Below are 18,062 nucleotides of genomic sequence, written 5' to 3' on the forward strand. Positions count from 1 at the left end.
GATTTTAATGACGAAATAGCACAAAGTAAGAAATGAAGATAGCAACATGTGTATTAAGATAGTTAGATTAAATTCGTATTTTAATTAATTAGAATTAACGAAAGTTTTATACATAAGCCACCATTGGAGTTTATTAAGATAAACAAGATGTATCAAATTAAACAACCGTATGCACAAAAACAGAAGAGCCATAAAGTCCTAAGGTGTCAAGGTAAGAGAAAAAAGAAAATCCCATTTAAAATAGAAATACAACACTATCATTAAACATTACTAATCCTGAGAAAATGAAAAACAAAAGCATTTTGCATTTTCTCAGAAATTAAAAACAAACAAACAATGCATAATGAAATATTAAATTCATATATATATTATGAAGCTCCACGGGTAGCATTTCTTTAATTTGTAGACCCTTATGAAGCTCACCGCCTCACTTCGAGTCTGTAGGTGGCGTTATCCCCTTCTCCGGCATAAAGAGTGAGCACTGCTCCCACATTTGATTCAACAAAACGGCGCCAGTCTTCGCCACAGATGCGATACCTGCTTCCGGAACGTTTGCAACGAACACTGAACCGTTGAGATCCGACGGCAACCTTGAAACCATGTGGAAGTGGAGTGTCAACATCCCACCCTGCTGCATGGTGTGTTGCAAGAGTAACGGCCCCTATCTCCGCCATTTCTTCAGCTCCCCAAATAAGATACGACTATGATTGCACTTCTCAAATCAACTCTAAAATTGTGTGATTGAATAAGGAGTGGGGTTAATTTATATAGGTGAATGAACCACCTCTACTTGCTCGATGCAACATTCTTGCATTGCGAGAAAAAGGCTAAACATCTTGCGACATTCTTGCATATACTGCAAATCTTTCTAGTTTCTTTGTTTTGGTCATCGCGAGAAGGACAGCTAGATGTTCAACCTTAATGCACGTGCTTAATTTGCTTGCTCTTTAACTCCTCCCACTAAATATTAAATTCGACCATGTAGTATTTTGGTTCTTGGGTTGCACGTCACTGTAATAACATATATGACCATATATACGTACATATTGCACGATCACTTCTCCTCTTTCTGGCCATGTTGTGAGAGCATGAGAAAGTGAGTCAGCTAACTTGGAGAAGAATGGTATAATCTAAGATAGTGGAAAATGATCATACCTGCATTATTCTCAAAATTTGATTTAGTTGTATTAAAATTTGATTCGTAATTAGTCTGAGCAAAACCAGAAATTTTATTTTGGAGGTCAAGATACAATTATAAAAGTTTGGAGGAATAAAGTTAAAAATTTTGGAGACCCAAATACCCTCAATTTATATATCTCTAATCAAGGTAAAAGTATTGTAAGTCCATGTACTATATCCCAGATTAAATTATGTTCTTATTATTGAAAAAATGAGCAAATTGGTCTCTACACATTAGATGAATGAGCAAAATGACCTTCCATTAAAATTAAGCCATTAAATGCTTATTTTGTGTTTTACATACATGACATAATAATAAATTTAACGCTCAACTTTTACACATTTTTTATTTAGCCTCTTCTATTTCATTTGCAACAAATTGTCTCTCAACTTTTTATTTCTAATTTATCACTATCTTATATTATATTTTCATGTAAGTGAAAAATACAAAAATTCAAAAAAAAAATAGAAATCCAAAAGAATTTCAATTTTTTAAATTTTAAACATTTAAAAGAAGTATATAAAAAGACGTGTTTTTTATTTATCAATAAAGAAAATTCAAGTAAAATGGTTCCACATTTTTTTCTGAAAATCCTAACTATTCTTAGCATGATATTAGGGATCTCATTGCTATTACTCAAGAAAACATAAATCGTATGATTGCATATTTAATTGTTGGAGACTTGAATGGTGGATAGGCGAGGATGATAATTTATATGTTGTTCTATATCTCCATGAATCCAGGAACTTTTGCTTGCATTGTATTATTTGGTCTACGTATCGACACTGATAACATTCGATATTATGTAAGATTATATACAAAAGATCCTTTTTTGGCTCTATATCTCTTATCTCTAGGAGGTCTTCCTCCACTAGTAGGTTTTTTCGGAAGACTCCATTTATTCTGGGGTGGATGGCAAGCAGGCCTATATTTCTTGGTTTCAATAATCAGATCATAAACTTGGTCAAATAGCGAGTATATAGTGTGATCTTTGGCACCGTTTTCACCAAACAGAGTAAACCTTTGCAATAATGAAATCTCTCACAACCTTAAGCTTGAGAGGTGCGATGCTCATTTTTCAAACCCTTTTTCAATATAGGTTAAATTCGGCTTTGTAGAAGTCATGGATTTAGTCCATATATTTTAATTTGATCAATTTTAGTTTCAATGCCGTTTGAATTAGTCAAGCTCAAACAATAGCACTTAAATTTATTTGATTAAATTCAATTAGTATACGTGCAATTGTCAATTTAGTCGATATTTAATAATCTTATAGTTTGAGCTACATTAAAGACATATAGCATTCTCCATTTAGATTTAACACCTTTTTAACAATGCAACAGAAAAGGATGAAGAAGAAGAACACTGCCGGCCCTGAACAAAGTTGTAAATTGAGCAGACAGTTAATACTTATAATTTTTTTGAAAGACCATGATATTCTTCATCCCTTGAGCAAATAAGCTCTCTCTTAGAGGTGTTCATGGGCCGGGCGGCCCGGCCCGGCCCGACGGCCTGCCCGAAATATGGGAGGGTTTGGGTAAAAATATAGGCCCGAAATATGGGTTTGGGCAAAAAAATGAGGCCCGATTAAAAAACGGGCCGGGCCTCGGGCACCATTTTTTGGCCCGGGCCCGGCCCGGCCCGAATACAATAATTTTTTTATTTTTTTAAAATTTAAAATACTTTTAAAATACTTTTTTTAAATTTTTTTAATTTTAAAAATATTTTAAAAATATTTTTAAATACTTTTATTTTTTTTAATTTTAAAATATTTTTAAAATAAATTTTTTTATTTTTGTTTTAATTTTTAAAATAAATTTTTGATATTTATTTAAAAAACGGGCCGGGCCCGGGCTTATGAATTTTTTCCCGGGCCGGGCCTGAGAAAAATTCTAGGCCCATATTTTGGGCCGGGCCCGGGCCCGGGCCTAGGACCCGGCCCAAACCCGGCCCATGAGCACCTCTACTCTCTCTCTACCCTGTTCTCACCCGCACTCTGTTGAAGTTCTCACCGTATTGTTTAGCATAAAGAGTGAGCCTAGCATGGACCCTTGGTCCAACAAAGTCGCTCCATGCACTGCCACTGATGCAGTACATGCCTCCTTCAATCCGGCAGCATTCAAACCGCCACCATTGCTTCTCGTCTTCCGTAACCCTTAAAACAATCCGGCCGGCAGGAAGTATACCGCTACGATCACGAAACCTCCACCTTTGCACATGGTGTGCTACTAGATTAACCGTGTCGATCTCCTCCATTTCCTCAGCTCTGCTAAAACTAAACAAGTTTTTGTTTCCCCAAAACTCAGAACAATAGTGTAATATGATTTGCAGTCCTCAAGCAATCCTTGAATGCGTATTTATAGCCCAACTCAGCTCTTCTAACTCGAGCCAACAAAGACAAATGCATGTTAAACAATGCACATTGATCGCGATTACAAGCTCTGTTTTTGTTTTTTTTTTTGTTCCAGAAGGTTTTGTTTTGGTGATTGCGAGAACTGAAAACTGGATAAGTTTTCATATGGAAGCGTGATTTCTAGCTTGTTGGCCCAAAAGATTGCGCATCTCACAGAGAAAACCTCTGTAAATAACACGAGATCGCTATTTTGCTAGTGAGATGCTCAAAATCATGTGCTTTGCTCGCTCTTTACGTTGAAGGAATGAATAACAATTTTTAAATCTACATTGATAAACCCTTACGGTTAAACTCTGCCAGTAGTCCTTGTACCACACATAAGGTTTAGTTCCTATGATTTCATTTGGTCATCTATAGCCTCGGGAATTTATGTATTTTAAACTTTCAATCTCTATCAAACACTAACGATTAATTTCATTAAGTGATTATGTTCTTTTGAAAATTTCATGTGACGAATATGATATTGCATATATAATGTCATGTCAACTTGTTGTTTCTATATATTACTCACAAAAAAATTATCGTTGTAGTTTGCATCAAGATTGAAATTTCAAAAATTGAAAAATATAGAAACTAATAAATAATCTAATTGGTGAACATGTGTGGGGTGTGCCTTGTATTCTTTTTCCAGTTAAACTTTGCTATCTTTTCCCATCTTTGTTTTGACATGCCAATCAGTAAGAGCTTTTTTTGAGAGCGACAAGATTTAATCATATATGACTTTTGGTGAGAGGTTTGTGGTGATTATAATTAGTATTTTATAACACTTTTGCGAATCCCTATGAGATTTAAAGTTTTATTTATCGGTTTGCTCTTTGGGATTTTGAGCTTTGTATTTGGGGTTTTGGGTAATGTACAGGTTGTACATCTAGGTTTATTTTTTTATGTTGTACCATGGTTTGTTTACTTATTTAGTGAAAAGCTAAAACCTCCTTTACCTGTAGTTTTTCCTCTTTGAAGGTTTTTTACGTAAAATATTTACATTTGTTCTTCTCTACTTTTACTATCTCGTTGTTTATACAAGTTGATCTCCAATAACATGGTCTAAATCAACCACTTTAGGCATATTCTTTTTAGAAAAAGCAAAATATTTTTTCATTTTAGTTCTAATTTTAAAAAATTCAATAAATTTATTTTTTCAATTTAGTTCTAATTCTAAAAATTATTTAAAAATATTTTTTTTAAAAAATTCATTTTTAACTCTTTATGAAGGCAGCCAATTTGATTCTTTGCACCCAATGTAAAAGGTGATAAATTCCATTTGGAGCAATATCCATAAAATTTAAGTGCTAGATAAGTGAATTTTAATGACCAAATAGCACAATGTTGAAAGTTTGGAAGAGAAATAGGAGGTGGGAACATTGAAAATTGCTATCCAAGCTTACCCGTCCAAGGAAGTACATTGCATTTCTAGTTAAAACAGAAATACAACACAATCATTAATTAAACATCACCAATAATGACACATTTTTCTATTTACATTTCATTGATAAGCTTAAGGATTACAAAAGAAAATCACTGTTTTTTTAACCTTGCAACAGACTAGAGCAATGGTGTCTGGCTCGAGTAAAGTTGCACCTTGTCTTTTTATTTTATGAATTCAAAGCAGAAACCAACCATGATCCTGCATCTCATAGACAGACTAGTCCCTCGGTATCACCCTCACTCTGTGGAAGTTCTCATTGGCTTGTTTAGCATAAAGAGTGAGCCTCGCATTGATCCTTGGTCTAACAAAGTCGCTCCATGCAGGGCAGCGGATGTAGTAGGTGTTGTCTCCTTCTTCACTCCGGCAGCATTCAAACTGCCACCTTTCATTCCCGTCTGTAACCGTTAAATCAATCCGGCGACCAGAAAGTGTACGGCTATGATCACGAAACTTCCACCTTAGTACATGGCGTGCTTCAAGATTAACTTCGTCCATGATCACCTCCATTTCTTCAACTCCACTAATACAACTCTTTTCTCAAAACTCAGAACAATGTAATGTGATTGCATTGGCAACCCTTGAGTGTGTTTTTTATAGCTGAACCAACCGGCTCCACTTAGTCGAGGCGACAATGAAAATTGCATGTTAAACAATGTACATTTATCGCGATTAATTGCTCACTACATTCTTTCTACTCCACTGTTTTGTTTTAGTGATTGCAAGAACTAAAATATCGACAATCTTAAAGTTTTCATGCATATCATATCATTTTATAGCGTGATTTGGCTTTCAAGTATTGCGCAGCTTTTTCACCCAACAGTCAAAGCCTCACGAGACCGCGCCATAGCTTGCTTGAGAAATCTCTAAAGCCTTCTACTTTTTGATTTTAAAGATAAAGAGATTTGCCCAAAACACACGAGTGAGTGCCAGGTTCTTTTTTAATTATGTATGTATGGTCCACAGATAAGACACAACCTTAATTTCTACAAAAGGACAGAAAAAGGGCTGACTTACGATTGAATAGGTTTTGTTTATTATCAATTTGTTTAATCCAAAGATATTGCGGCGGCAATGAGTGAGGTTATAATCCAGAAGGTTTTATTTTGGTGATTAGGAGAACTAAAATCTCGAAGCTCATCCTTAAAGCTTTCTTGCATGTCTGTGGTCTGGCTTTAATAACGCGAGACCGATATCTTGCTAGTAAGATGCTTAAAAATCTCCAAAGCCATTGCTTATTATTATTATTATTTTAAAGATGTTTTTAGGAAGCATGCGCCTACCCACCTTTATCGATTGTTGTGAAACATCCAAACTGTCGAGGGGGCCAGTGAAGCACCTGAGCCTCTATATAAGAAACTCATATGTCTCTTGTTGACACCATTTTTTTTTATGAAACGGGGTCGACTTGGATTTAAGAAAAAAATAAAAAAAATGAGAGTCGCTACCGATATTTTTTGATGAGGTGTGATCGGATCACCTTGAAAAGTGGTTGTTTTTAATAAACGATTTGATTTTATTAAAACAACGGTTTTGGTCCATGAAATTCAGAAAAATAAGTTCGGGAGTCGGTTACGTACGAGGAAGGGTTAGCACCCTCATAACGCCCAAAAATTGATACCTAGTTGATTAGTTAATGTCTTAAGTCGAAATTTGAAAACTTTGAAGAATTTTTTTAAAAAAAATACGATCCTTGTATTAAGATGTTGAAAATTTCGGGAAAATGGGGATGTTGAAAATTTCGGGAAAATGAGGTATTTTTTAATCGAGAAAAAGAATCATATCCAATAAGTTAGGACACGATGTCTCGAATTCCCGAAACGCGAATGAATGCTAAAAATTTGTTTACTTAAAAGGTATTTAGTTATCTCGGACTAAAAAAGGATCACGACCAGCAAGTTAGGACACGATCTTTTTTTTAATTCCCGATATCGTTTAAAACTTGAGTTTGAAAAGATTCGTGTAATAAAGTTTAAAAGAATATTCAAATGTTTAAATCAAATGAAGAAATCGTAACCCAATACGTTAGGGCACAATTTCTCAAACTATTAAACATTGAATATTGCATTTATTTCGAAAAATCCTCATTTCGAGAAAACAACGTGTCACATCCAATGCATTAGGACACAACGTATTAAATTCTCGATAACGAGCCTTTTATCATTTTTAAAAGAGTAATCTCGATTATTTAAATTCAACGAAGAAAGTCAAAACCCAATACGTTAGAGCTCGATTCTCTCGAAGATCTAAAATACCAAATATTACTTATATTTTTAAAATTTATTTTTTTTGAAATCTAAATAAAAATGAGCGTCATAGAATAACAACTATAATAATGTAAGTAAAATAATACAAGCACAACTAAAATGAGCAACAAATAAAATACATAATAAACGAATCAAAGATACATGAAATAATCAATGAATAAAAAATCTAAAGCATTTCATAAAAATAATGAACACTTCAATAAATGAATAAATAAATATCAAATAAAACAATGATAACAATATGAATTATAAAAGATGAAATATTTATGTATGTGTATCTATATACTTAAATTATAAATTATAAATTATATGAATGTATATACATATATAAAAAACAAATATGCATATCTATGTATATATATATAAATTATAAAGCACAAAAAAACATAAGTATGTATATATATAGATATAAATTGAAAAATATATGCATATGCGTACATATATATATGAAGTGCCAAGTATATATAACATATAAGTATTTATATATATTAAAAAAGGGGTTATGTACGTATATATATTATAAATATGTATGTATGCGCGTATATATATATATATATATAATAAAATTTGAAATTAACAAGACATAGATAATAATAATATTAATAATAATCATAATAATATTGATGATAATAATAATAACTTATTAGTTTTAATAATAAAATAACCAAGATATAAACAGAAGGCTAAATTGAGTAAAACAAAAAACAAAATTTGGGGACAAATCGCAAATAAATTAAAGGAAAAGGACCCCATTGAATGCGTGAATAACAAGGAAGGACCAAAGACGTAAATTACCCATCAGAGCAAGCATGCACAGGTCTTCCTCCTCCAAACGGCGCCGTTTTAATGTCTTTATTTAAACAACCTTTTTTTTTTAGTTTTTCATTTTCCCACCCTTCATACTAAAAAACTGCAGCAACCCTCTCAAAGCCTCCCCCATGCCTTCCGACGGTTGGACTTCACACCGCCGCTCATCCGTCCACCGCACCGCCACTAAACTGACGGCCGACGAAGCGTGATGAAGGGCTTTTAAAGCCCGGTTCTAGGCGGGCTATGGGGTCTGGATTCAACGGAGGGAACGAAGAGCCTTGCACCCCATTTAGACCCGATTCCGACGACGGCGAGTGGACCTCCGTCGACGGAGCCACAGAGCGATTTAGGTGCGCTCTTTCCTTTTTTTTTTTTTTGCTATTTTCGTTAAAACGAAATTGTAAAATAAATAAATAAATAAAAATAAAAAGAAACAGTAAAAAATCAACCTTTAAAACTTCTATTCTGTTTTTATATTTCTGAATGCTCGTAAAAATCTCTCATTTTACATTTGTTTGATTCGGCTTTTATAGCCGTTTACATTGCGATTTTCTGCTGCTCTTTTGCTTTCGTTTCTGCCATCGTCCCTGTTGCTCTTCCACTTTTGTCTTCTGTTTGCAGGTACATGGCAAGGTCAACTTGCCGTTTTGGTGAAAGGAAGCTACCTCGGGCGGTGGGTGTGCTGACACCACACATGGGGCAGCGGCGCAAAGGGGCACTAGGGTTTCTTCTTTTACTGAAATTTGTTTAGGTTTTGGGCCTGTTGGGGCCATTTTATTTGGGCTTGTATTTTTTTTTGTTTTTTTGTTTGCCTGGGCCGGGGCTAAATTGGGCCTCTACATCTCTTATTAGGCAGCAATTAGGAAAGGAGAGAGAGACTGGTTTATTGCTTTGTAATTTCATTCAAAGTTATAAAAACTTCTTGTTCAAAAACTTTCTAGGTTTGAGATATAAAGAGAGAAGCATAAGGCCCCTATCTAGTAATCATAGCTAAGAGAAGACGCACCGGTGAATTAGAGAGAGCAGGCTCTAGCGAGATTGAGACTCTCATATCTAGACGACGACTTGGAGAATTAAGTCATAAACTTATTAGGTATAACTCTTTTTCCCTAACTGGCAGGCAGTCCCAACTATCTTGAGACACGATTTATATTGTGTATGCTCTATTATTTAGATCTTGCATTGTAATTTTAAACGAAAAGGAGAAAAAAATACACTCACATATAGCAAAACATTAACTATACTCCAGAAAATAAATAATTAAACACGATTGTAGACCTAATTATTAATTAATCTTTCAGTGATCAAAATATCTTCTAATAATTCATTAGAAATAAATTTATCACAAAAGATAATAAACAATTAAAAGTTTATAAAGGCACAAATAGAAGACTTAACTAAAAGGACAGAAAAGACATTAAATAAAGCTGATAAATTCCCATCTAAAAAAATTATAGAAGTAGTTGAAGTTCAATATAGAAAACATAAAAGGAAGAATAGATAGTATATATAGAGATGCTCAAGCTTTAGTTAATAAACATCCTCCTACCATCATCGGATACTATTCTGATATTAAGAGAACAGGATAAACTAAACAATATCCAGGATTGGTTTACACAAGCTTTAGAAAAACAAACTACTGTTAGGGAACTAGTACAAAACAACCAAAGCAGGATCAGTAGGAACTTTAACATATACCATCCACCACACAACTTTATAATAAATGATAAAAGACAATTAAGATGTTGAAACCTTTTATAGGACAGTCAAAGACTATATATGAAGGTTCTACTAGTTCTGGAACCAAAAGTTCTTACATACTCAAGATTTGCATAGAGCATTGGGAGTTTAACACTTTATCTGTTCTTTGTGAGTTACTTTAAAGATTGCATTTTGTAGGTAAAATAAGTGAGTCATTTGATTTTATAAACTAAGTTTTTCAGAGAAAAGTTTAGTAAAGAGAGATTTAGATCTTAAGTGTAAAGGTGAGGTTGCTACACTAGTGAGCAGTAAGACTTAAATAATTATTTTGCACGAGATAAAAGATAGTGGATTGTTGGTCTACACAAGGTTCCTATGTCACGGGACTGGAACTTTCATCTCGCAATCTGTGTGGACTTAGGCGATCCTTTCGTTTCAAATACGCCAAAGTCAGCCTAACCACCACAAAGTGAGGATTCACAAAGAATTCCCCAATGTATCAATTTATATAGCGAAAATAACTTTAGCCAAAATAAGGCACAAAAAAACAGAAACTCACAGAAAACTATGCATGAGAGGTGCTTGAGTAAATGATCTCAATTGTATTACTTCCTCTCAAAGAATACAAAATACAATGGATGAATGGATTCTATTGAATGATTTACAAGGGAGGGGGAGACTCTCTATTTATAGTTGAACTCCCCCAAAACCGGCGGTCTAGATCGAGTTACATCGACGAACGAGATTAGTCTATCCCTAAAATCAAGGGATTTACAAGATTACATAATCGATTTACATATCTAATCTTACAAGATATGGCTCCCCTCAATCTTCTAAAATTAGTTTCTCTATTTACTCAGGTAGCCTATGTTTTCATATCTGCATTATAGAGCCATCTAGGCTTTAAATGGACAAATTTCACCAATAGCTCTTTGAATCGGGTCAGCTCTCGTGGGCCAAATGATGCTCATGTGGATGATAGACCTCCAAAAGATGCATTGTATGTTATGGTTACAGGCTTTAAACTGCAGCCCATGACACCTAGACATGATTGAGAACTTAACTGCATAACCAATTGCTTATATGTTATGTTGTTGACTTTTTATGTATAGTACTTATAACTACTCAGTTTGTTAAAAATAGATTGTTCTCTTCATATTTTTTTACCAAGATGGTTAAATTAATTTATCATAAATAATATGACGAGCTAGTAGAATAGAGACTCACAAACATCAATAAATAAAGGAGAAAAGTGGATAACAAAATTTCAAGCCGATCACAGGAACTCGAACTCTTCAAATAAATCTTAGCTAGATGAGTGGATTTTAGTGACGAAATAGCACAAAGTAAGAAAGGAAGATAGCATTGATCCTGTCGAGGCCTATTGCACCCGATCTAAGTTTTCAAAGGAGAAAGCATGAAAGGATCATGTGTATACAATCATTTACTTTTTCCAATATTTTAAGGGAGGTGAATGGGCTGTGTGTTGTGTTGTGTTCTGGGCGAACTCTGTCTTTGTTAATAATATATATCTAAGTTTCTTATATGTTTGAGCTCAATTAAAGAGATTCTAATATATAACATCACCAATAATGAAGCATATTTCTGATTACATAACTAAGCTTGTGCATTAGAAAAGAAAACGACAGTTTTTTTTAAACCATGCAACAGCAGAAAGCAATGGTGCCTGGCTTGAACAAAGTTGCAGTAACAAAAGCAGAAACCAACCATGATAATATCCTATATTTTCATTCAAATAAGCTCTCTAGTTCCTCCTCATTATCACCTTCATTCTGTGGAAGTTCTCACCGTCTTGTTGAGCATAAAGAGTGAGCCTAGCATGGACCCTTGGTCCAACAAAGTCGCTCCATGCACTGCCACTGATGCAGTGCATGCCTCCTTCAATCTAGCAGCATTCAAACCGCCACCATTGCTTCTCGTCTTCCGTAACCCTTAAAACTATCGGACCAGCAGGAAGTGTACCGCTACGATCACGAAGCTTCCACCTGTGCACATGGTTAGCTACTAGATTAACTGCGTCGATCTGCTCCATTTCTTCAGCTCTGCTAAAACTAAAACAAGTTTTCTTTTCCCAAAACTCAGAACAAGAATGTAATGTGATTTGCAGTTCTGGTAGAAGGATTTGTCCAATGAGTGGACATTTAAAGCAAAACTCATCTCTTCTAACTCGAGCCAACAGAGACAAATGCATGTTAAACAATGTACATTGATCGCGATTACAAGCTCTGTTTTTTCTTCTTTGTTTTCCAGAAGGTTTTGTTTTGGTGATTGCGAGAACTAAAATCCCGATGCTCATCCTTAAAGTTTTGTCGCATGTCTGCTGGTCTAGCTTTCATAAACTTCCCAACATATCATAATCTGTAATAACGCGAGATCGCTAGAAGCTTAAAAATCCCCAAAGCCTCAAAAACAGGGGTTCGAGATTCATGTTTTATATATATATATGTCGCACGACAGAGAAAAGCTCTGCAATAACAGGGGAGATGACGAATTTACAAAGCTGGGGTTTGGTTGGATTTAGGCCCAGGAGTTGGCGATTTACGATTTACGAATATATCGCCCGACTTTTTCGCCCAACACATAACTAGCACGAGCCTTTTATTTATTGGTCTAATAATAAATTTAACCCTTCAATATTTACATATTCTATCGATTTAACCCCAAACCAACCCATTGCTTATTGCACAAAAATATTATTAAAAAATGGTGTTGAACGGTAAAACATAATTATTAAATTAAGAAATGGGAAGCAAGAGATATCAAATTGCATCATTTTATTAAAAGAATACATAAAAATAATAAATGGAATACATATTATGATTATACTTATTGTATGACTTAGGCTTAGACGGTCTCCTACTTAAAAGGTTCGGTTTAAATAAAAGTAGAAAGCAACCATGATAATATGATATACTTCATCCCTTCACCTCTACACAAATAAGCTATCTAGTTCCTCCTCACTATCATCCTCATTCTGGGCCACCCGATAGTTACAATTATACTTGAAATTGTTTAGATTTCATAACTTGTATTATTTGAAATCGACAATCTTTTGAAACAAAAAATAGTTGGGTTATAACCTTGTTGATCTAGTGGACGAGTGTTGGCTCATATGTGAATATTGGTCATTTGGAGAAGCAAATCATTGTAGATTAGATCGATTGGGATCAAGCAAATCGAATTCCTTGAATTGAGAAGAATGGATTGAACTTCTGAAAACTTATATTAGTTATTATTGAATTATCTTAAACTCTATTAGAATATTCTTAATAATATTTTTTAGGCTACTTTGATAAAGACTATTATGGAAATTGATGTGTATTTGATGAGGACTATAATCGTAATTGATGTGTCTCCAGCTCGTGTAACTCTCTGTGCTCATGTGAGTCAAATTAAAATTAAAAAAATTAACTCCAGTATGCACACGGCTTGAGACACACCCATGTATCCAAGCCGTGTGGATCACCTCAGACCACGTGGACAATTTTTTTTTAATTTTTCAATTTTCTTTTCAATCAATTTTTTTTAAAACTTTTTTTAAGGTAATAAAAATAAATCTACTAATATTTTTTTTTTTCAAATTCTTGATTGATTTTTTTTTCTTTTGTTTTAAAATAACATAATAGTAGATTAAATAAATAAAAATAAAAACAAAGGCAAATCTTGGAGCCGGAGCTCTTCTGTATGCCTGGCTTGAACAAAGGAACACTAAGAAAAGCAGAAACCTACCATGATACGATCATATACTTTCAGTCCTACACCCTTACATAAATAAGCTCTCTATTTGCTCCTCATTATCACCTTCATTCTGTGGAAGTTCTCACCGTCTTGTTGAGCACAAAGAGTGAGCCTAGCATTTCCTCAGAAATAAAAAAGAAAATAAAGCAAAAATAAAAACTTAGTTAATATATATTAATATGAAGCTTTGTAGACGCTTATCAAGCTCTTCCCCTCCGGCCCCCCGTCACTTGTAGGTTGTGGAAGTCTCACCCTATTCTCCGGCATAAAGAGTAACCACTGCTCCCAAATTTGAATTAACAAAAGCGCTCCACTTTTCGCCACCTATGCGATACCTGTTTCCGCGAGGTCTGCAAGGAAATTTGAACCGTTGAGACCCGACGGTAACCGTGAAACCATGTGGAAGTGGAGTGTCAACATACCACCCTGCTGCATGGTGTGCTGCAAGAGTAACGGTCCCTATCTCCGCCATTTCTTCAGCTCCCCAAATAAGATACGACTATGATTGCACTTCTCAAATCAACTCTAAACTTGTGTGACTGAATAAGGAGTGGGGTTAATTTAGCACCCTCCCTCCATGGGATGGGGGGGGTTTATATAGGTGAATGAACCACCTCTACTTGCTCGATGAAGCATTCTTGCATTGCGAGAAAACGCTAAATATCTTGCGACATTCTTGCATGTACTGCAAATCTTTCTAGTTTCTTTGTTTTGGTCATCGCGAGAAGGACAGCTAGATGTTCAACCTTAATTCACTTGGTCAAACAGCTAGCCTCAATTTGGTAGTGTTGCGCAAAGGTTTTTCTCAATCGACAGACAAAATCTCAGAGAGAAGGAGATATGGGAGGCTCACCAGCTTGCCCGAGAGATGGTGAGTTTCCAAAGCCATTATAATTGTTATCTTAAAGCTCAAGTAGTACACGCCAAAAAACATGGATCGCGAGTTTCATTTTTCAACGCTCCATATATATATTATAGTATCCTCTACTAAAGGAAAAAGTGTTGAATACTTCTCATTTTCAACCAACAAAATTAATTGTTTGACTGAAGGATTTTGCAACAGTGACAACCACGTGCTTAATTTGCTTGCTCTTTAACCCCTCCCCCTAAATATTAAATTCGACCACGTAGTATTTTGGTTCTTGGGTTGCACGTCACTGTTGGGTTGTCCAAGTCCCAACTTGATTGACATTGACATTGTTGTCAGTGCATGAGGACATAATAATAACCTATTTAAGGGTTGGAAATGGATTGTGAGTAGTTCTAGGCATTTTATAAAAAATAACAGATATAATAATAACCTATAATGAAATTAATGTTCAAAAACATTTATCTAATAATAATTTATTAAGAAATAAATCAATACACAATAATAATTTCATTTAATATTAAAAATATATAACTTAAATTTAATATTTTTTTTCAATTATTTTCTTCAAAGTATTTAAATTCTCTTTATTTTTAATACCTAAATTGCCTCTATTTCTAATTTCTAAACCCTAAATTTTTCTAATAGGGCAGTTTGTTTTATATGTTATATAGATTTACTTTTGTAAATTCACCCTTAAATCTGGGCATATAAAGTAATGAATGCATTCCCTGTTAGAGCAAGTGAAGTTGTCTCAACCCTTTGTAATTTGGGCTATCACTAAACTTGCTGGCCCATATTTCTCATTTTCAACCCCAACAACCAGTGGCATGTACGATCAAATCGAGTTGAATCGAGAAAAAGATCAAATTAATTAAATTAATGAATCCTATTTATCATTTTAATTCAATTTAAAGTAGGTCAATTAAAAATATTGTTGACAATATGAGTAATTCTAAGTTAAACACACACAAATACATGTATGAGAAACCACAAATATCAAATTATTATAGCATGAGCTGTTCAAGAAATCACAAAGTAGAATCAAATCATTACAACATAATCAGAATAAAAACTAATAGAATTCAAACTAAAGCTCACAAATTGGACGAAAACCTACTACATGTCAATCGCACATAATGGGGCTCAAAGACTCGCACAACAATTACACATAGTGGGTCCTGAATTTTGTTTAGATAAAATAAACCATTATGATTAGCCCTTCATGCAGCAAAATGGTTCATTTCATTGAAGCACAAGCTATGGAATTTCAAGAACAGCTCCATTTTGCACTTGCTTTCACCAAAACCATTGCCATTTTAGTGGTCACCATCCTCGTTAAAGGCAACAGAGACTAAAGAGGAGACCCCCAGAGCCAGATGGGGCATTATCTTTTATTGGTCATCTTCATCTTTTTGGAAAAATCTAGCTACTACATAGGATATTTGCAGACATGGCTAAAAGCATGGACCGACCTTCTTGATCCGTCTCGGGGTTCATCGAGCACTTGTGGTGAGTAACTTGGAAGTTGCAAAAGAATGTTTCACGACCAACGATAAGGTCTTCCCTACACATCGAAAGTCCATAGCTGTAAATTATATGGGGTATGACTATAAGATGTTAGGCTTCGCTCATTACGGACCTTATTGGCGTAATATGAGGAAGCTAGCAATGGTTGAGCTCTTCTCTAGTCATTGGCTCGAGTTACTCAAGCATGTTGACGACAATAAAATCGGTAGCTTTATAAAGGAATTGTATGTGCAATCATTGAAAAACGGAGGTGTTGCACTTTTGGAAATAAAGGAGAGAATTGGTGAATTAGCAACCAATATTATAGTCTGAATGGTTGCTGAAAAAATATATCATGGTACTAGCGAGGAATCGAGACGATTCCTAAAGGCCTTGAGTGATTTCTTTTATCTTGCTGGGTTGTTTTTGGTCTCGAATACAATTCCTTTTCTCGATTGGCTTGATGTTGTGATGGGGATCATAGGCAAAATAAAGAGGACAGAAAAGGAGTTGGATTTTGCAATAGGAAGCTGGGTAAACGAGCATTGCGAACGGAGGCTCGACAAAGGCATCGAAGGGAACCAAGATTTCATTGATGTCATGTTGTCTATCATGGATGAAAACAATGTACCAACTCAAGAGGCTGATGTTACCATTAGACCTAATTGCCTGGTATGTTATTATTAAGTAGAATCATGTAGTTTATAGGCTATAGCATTATCTTTGATTACGAAATAGTGATTGTAGACTCTTGCCTTGGGTGGCATCGATACAAATGTGGCCACACTTTCATGGGCAATCTCCTTGCTATTGCATAACCGCTATATTCTAAAGAAGGCTTAAGAAGAACTTGACATCCATGTTTGGAAGCAACAACAAGTGGAAGAATCAGACATAGCTAACTTGGTATACTTACAAGCAATTATCAAGGAAACAATGCGGTTATACCCAGCGGCGCCAGTATCGGTCGTAAGAGAAGCTATGGATGACTACACCGTAGCCAATTTCCACATTCCAGCTGGCACTCAACTATTGCTTAACCTGTGGAAGCTACACCGTGACCCCAGAATTTGGCATAAGCCATTAGACTTCCTCCCTGAGAGATTCCTCAGTGACCATGCTAACATTGATGTGAGGGGTCAAAATTTTGAGCTTATACCATTTGGTGCTGGTAGAAGGATTTGTCCTGGTATCACTTTCGCCCTTCATTTCCAACACTTAGCTTTGGCTCAACTGCTTCATGGATTGAATGGGGAATGGTCTCGGATAAAGGCGTCGACATAAGTGAAAGGCCCAGAATAATTGTTCCTAAAGCTACACCATTAGAGGTTACTCTTAAACCAAAGTTACCTTCTGTATGTTATTAGTAAGCTTGCGTTCAATAATGTGGTCTCATGAATAAAATTATGTGGAAAGAAATATCCAAGTTATTTTGAATCCATTGGAATTGTCCATCAAGTTTCAGCCCGTTACACACCACAACAAAATGGTGTAGCTGAAAGGAAAAATAGAGTCTTGACTGAAATGGTAAATTCAATGTTATCATATTCAAGTCTTCGACAAGGATTTTGGGGGAGAAGTTATTCTAACAGCTTGTCATATATTGAATAGAGTCCCTAATAAGGAAACTAAAATAACCCCTTATGAACAATGGAAGAAAAGGAAACCAAACCTTAATTATTTGAAGGTTTGGGGTTGTAGAGCTATTGTTAAAGTTCCAACATCTAAACGTGAAAAGTTAGGTGAAAAAGGAATTGAATGCATATTTATAGGTTATGCACATAATAGCAAGGCATATAGGTTCATGATAATTGAACCAAATGATTCAATTTCAACTAATACTGTTATTGAATCAAGAGATGCTATTTTTGATGAAAATAGATTTAATTCTATATCAAGACAATTACAGCCAGAACAATTGATTCATTCTTCAAATAAGAATGAGATTCCATTGGAACAAATTGATAATATTGATGAATCTTGTCAAGAACTAAGAAGAAGTAAGAGGATTAAAAAGGTCAAAAATTTTGGACCAGATTTCATTATGTTTCTTGTAGAAGGAAAAGGTGAAAGCATATACAATAAGATACATTATTGTTATAATACGAAATCTGATCCTACTACATTTGAAG

At 34.7% G+C, this 18,062-nt stretch overlaps 1 pseudogene; it reads left to right on the forward strand.

Moving 5' to 3' along the window:
- LOC107898041 (cytochrome P450 CYP82D47-like) overlaps window positions 1–17,297 on the forward strand; it is a 42,016-nt pseudogene extending 24,719 nt beyond the window's left edge.
- Window positions 17,298–18,062: the final 765 nt, after the last annotated feature.

This window comes from Gossypium hirsutum, chromosome D04 (assembly GCF_007990345.1).
Source record: "Gossypium hirsutum isolate 1008001.06 chromosome D04, Gossypium_hirsutum_v2.1, whole genome shotgun sequence".
NCBI lineage: Eukaryota > Viridiplantae > Streptophyta > Magnoliopsida > Malvales > Malvaceae > Gossypium > Gossypium hirsutum.